This window comes from Helianthus annuus, chromosome 13 (genome assembly GCF_002127325.2).
Source record: "Helianthus annuus cultivar XRQ/B chromosome 13, HanXRQr2.0-SUNRISE, whole genome shotgun sequence".
NCBI classification, from domain to species: domain Eukaryota; kingdom Viridiplantae; phylum Streptophyta; class Magnoliopsida; order Asterales; family Asteraceae; genus Helianthus; species Helianthus annuus.
Genome location: NC_035445.2, coordinates 83,878,222 through 83,882,753, shown reverse-complemented (window position 1 = coordinate 83,882,753; position 4,532 = coordinate 83,878,222). Strand labels below are relative to the sequence as shown.

Below are 4,532 nucleotides of genomic sequence, written 5' to 3'. Positions count from 1 at the left end.
AGACCAATAATATAATTGTCAATATTTTTATGTTCCGGGTATAATCCGGTTGTTCGGTCGGATAGTAATCCGTTAAAGTGCTTAAGTAAGCTTTTAAGTGTCGTAAATAATATTTTTAGTGACACAACTCATTCTGCAAAGTGTCAGGAATATTTTCCTCGTGTTTTGGCACTTTATTAGTTAGCCAGAAGGTAGTATGTTAATAAAAGTGCTGTGTTTCGTGCTTAGAGTACGTTTTAGGCACATCCAGTCATTATGTCTTATTCCTAGAGACGCAATTCTACAACCCTTGTATCCCTACACTCACTATGGGTGTAGTAAAATATTTCTGGCTCATACAGGCCCTTAGAGGCAGTGTCTGCCTGATGCTGGCTTTATCAGCATGTTCAATAGGTTATCCGTTCTAATGCTACTGTGCTTTAGTGCATCATGTTTGTCACTAAGGTTCAACTTGTAAATAATGTAGTGACGGAAATCAAAGTATGATGCAGGAATATACAAGTACTAGAAATCAAGTAGCAGTTCGTCAGCAATTTCAGTTAAGCACAGTAATTAAGCAGCATTTAATTATTAATTAAATCGTACGGATACCTGGTTTAGTGAGGGTTGTCACATGTAGTGGTTAAAATTCTCATTCTCACCTCTCTGGTATTTCCTTCATTATAATCTATACCCGCCTCATACACAATCTTGCCCAGGCTTTCACCAATTAATGTCATAGCATTCCTATCCCATAATATGATCGGAGTGACTTGGATTTTTATCCATGCTATTATTTCGAAAGTCTCAACCTTGCCTTTCCATTCGTTTATGTGTATGAAGCACTCCTTCCATTTTTTCTTTGTAACTAGTTGTGAATTCTTCGACTACTAACTAAGAACCGAATGTAATAAGTACTTTTAATCCCCCAGATACAAGACATCCATTCTTTATGGATATATTTTTGGAAAAAAAAAATTATGCAAACTGATGTGTGTAAAATGCAACATATAAATTACATCAAATGAGGCATAAAACTAACCCTATTTAAGTACTAATGTTGGAAAAAGAGTGTTTTTGTCTTCCTTTTGTATTTTCAGGATGAAATGAGCTCAAATTCACAAAAGAAGCAAAAAGACAGCTAATTCTAACATAAATACAAGAAAAGGAACAAAAGTGGATTGCCCGACCCCTCAACGGCATCCTCCAAAGCAAAGAAGAGAAGTAAAAAGACTGAACACGCCCCGTGCTCAGCCAGCACGGGGCCGTGCCCAAGAAGCAGCAGAAAAGACAAACTTATAGAAGCTTCCATTGCCCACCACGGGGCCGTGTCCAGTGAGCACGGGGGCGTGGTGAAAGTACAGCAGACGCATTAATTGTAATTGCGAATTACAATTAATGAAGAGAGAGAGTGTCAGACGGGCACGGGGGCGTGTCCAGCGGACACGGGGCCGTGCTCAGCCTTCTGTTCAGCCTATAAATAGGAGTGCTTGGTTTCATTTCAACTCATCCCTTGGCACACCACCTCTCTCACACTTCATCCACCACCCACCACCACCATAATACCATCATCCACCACCATCATCCATTGTCCATCGTAGAGTGTGTGAGTCGTCTCGGGATCCAAGATTGATAGTAAGAGTTCTTGACAATCAAGGCCATGTTTGCCTAAGTCTCTTACATCACTTGGTGAAGACAAGTGTTTAGTATAATACTTTTTATTTTTAATCTTTTGCACTTTTTATTTGGTTTTGTATTAATGACTTTAATAACTAGTTGTTTATGTTGAAGGTGATCTTTCCTTATCGTTTGTCCGTGGTGTCTTGGCATTATTTTACTGTCTATATAAAATAAAAGATTTTCACCATTCATATCTCCACGGTCTATATGGAGGTATGTTGGCTACCTGGTGGGGGGTTAAGGGAACGGTTTGGTAAGGGTCTTGCCCTTGTTCAGCGTTTAGAGGTCCTGCAAGGGACCTGGGTCAAATTTAGTAGGATCTCCTTCAATGCCCATAGGTATTGGATGGCGGGGATCCAAACTCTTTGACCCCCTCATAAGTTAACTACTATTAATACTATAACCCGGCTATTTAGGACTGTATCCCTGCTGACTCAGACTACTTAGCCGAGGGTAACGTCACCGCCAAAAGCGGGGCCTACCACAATTTGCATTAATAACTTAATTCATTATCTTCCAATAATCCAACCCTTTAGGATTGTATCCTTGCTGACTCAAACTACTGGGTTGAGGGTAACGTCGCCTTCAAAAGAGGGGCGTACTACAATAACTAAGATAATCTCTTAAAAAAGTGCAAAAGTGCAAAAGTAATCAAAGGTTATACTAATACACGAGTCGGATCCAAGTGATTCATCTTGTCTATCTGTTTTTATTTTATTTTTATTTTTCAGCATTTAGTTAGTTTTTATTTTCTTAGTTTAAAAACCTTTTCTAACATTTTGATTTGATTAGACGTTGAGGATAAACCAGTACTAAAATCTCTTGTGTCCTTGGACGACCTCGGTATCTTACCAACACTATACTACGTCCACGATGGGTGCACTTGCCCATATGTGTGTTTAGTGTTAGTAAATATCGTGTTTTATAAATTTAAAACTTGGCTAAAAGTGTAAAAAGGGCTTAAAATATACATCAAAAATATAACACACTTCACGCACACATCAAGTTTTTGGCGCCGTTGCCGGGGACACAAGGATTTTAAGAAAGTTAGGAATCAACGGCCTAATCATATTTTTTATTTTTCTTTTTAATTTTTTAGAATTTTCTTAGTTTTTCAGCTTCTGCAGAGCTCAGCACGGGCCGTGCCTGGTCGGACACGGGCCATGCCCAGCATCGTTACTGGCAGTTTTTAGTTTTCCAAGTTACAGAAGGCTGACCACGAGGCCGTGTCGGTGCAACACGGGGTCGTGTCCAACTTTCCAGTAACTGGGATCTGGAAAACAATCACTGTATCTCCGACCACGGGCCGTGTTCGCTGAGCACGGGGCCGTGGTGAACCTTCTGACCAACATTCTTTTCTGTTTTTATTGCAGGACTTGGAACCAGACGCCAATCCTAGTGTATGAGCTCCAGTTCTAATAAGGACATAAAAGAACCTATAGAAGAACCCGAACGCTTTCTCAGAAAAAGATTAAAAGCTAAAAACCAAGAGAAAGTTTCGGGTGATCCACCTCCAATGGCGGACCAACGTACCCTCATGGATTATCTACGACCCACCGTAGGTAACCTAGGCGCCGCTATCAATGCACCGAATGTTGAAGCTAATAACTTTGAACTTCGGCCGCATTCGATACAAATGCTTCAAAACTCCGCAACCTTCCATGGGCTTGCGGACGAGGATCCCCATCTACATATTACTAATTTCTTAGAAATATGTGATACCTTTCGGATCAATGGAGCATCAAATGACGCCATCCGCCTTCGAATGTTTCCTTTCTCGCTAAAAGACCGAGCAAAAGCTTGGCTCAACGCCCTCCCAGCCGGATCGGTAAACACCTGGGATGAACTAGCCCAAAAATTTCTATATAAGTATTTCCCTCCCGCTAAAACGGCTAAATTAATGACTGAAATTAATACATATTCACAAGAGGACGGGGAATCCTTATATGAAACTTGGGAAAGGTTCAAGGAGCTATTACGCAAGTGTCCACATCATGGCCTTGCGATATGGCAACAAGTGTCCACTTTCTATAATGGACTGTTGCCACACACAAGGCAGACACTTGATTCTAGCTCCGGGGGACTTTTAGGTAATCGCCGCCCGCATGAAATATATAACCAAATTGAGGAAATTGCTTAAACTAATTTTCAATGGCACACCCCCCGAGGCAATAAATCTATTGCCCCGGGCGCCCATAAGGTTGATGAAAGCACTTCTTTACAAGCCCAAATTGAGGCCCTTTCTTCAAAAATAAAGAAATTAGAAATGACAAAAACAGTCTCGGTTATGGCTTGTGAAGGGTGTGGTGGGCCACATGAAAATTGGAGTTGTATGAAAGAAACGGACGATCAACAAGAATCGGTAAGCTACATTGATAATAGACCTAGGCCGTCGGGTCTTCCAGCGGGCACTTACAACCAAGGATGGCGAAACCACCCAAACCTTGGTTGGAGAGAACCCGGCAATAGTAGTAACCAACAAACCCAACGAACAAACTTTCAACAACCAAGAAATGAGTCACAAAATTTCACTCAACAACAGGGTGGACGAGAAAGGCTTGAAGATACTATGTCTCGCCTCATCTCCGACACTGAAAAGAAAAACTCGGAAAGATATCTACAATTAGAATCAAATTTTAGAAATCAACAAGCTAGTATTCAAAACATAGAAAAACAATTAAATCAACTAGCTCAAAATTTTGCCGAGAGACCACAAGGTGCATTACCTAGCAATACCGAAACAAACCCAAAAGCACAAGTTCATCTCATCACGCTACGAAACCGCACCGTAGGGCCTGTAGAAGCGCCACCGCCGACAGAGGAAACGATACCCCCGCCTCTGCAGGAGAAGAACTCCCCTCCGTCACCAGAGC

General features: G+C 41.3%; 1 non-coding gene across 1 annotated transcript; it reads right to left on the bottom strand.

The window, feature by feature from the left end:
• Positions 1-3,553: 3,553 nt before the first annotated feature.
• On the bottom strand, positions 3,554-3,660 carry LOC118486010. Its single transcript, XR_004877867.1, has one exon. It is a non-coding gene; the product is annotated as a small nucleolar RNA R71 (small nucleolar RNA).
• Between the last annotated feature and the right edge of the window lie 872 nt (positions 3,661-4,532).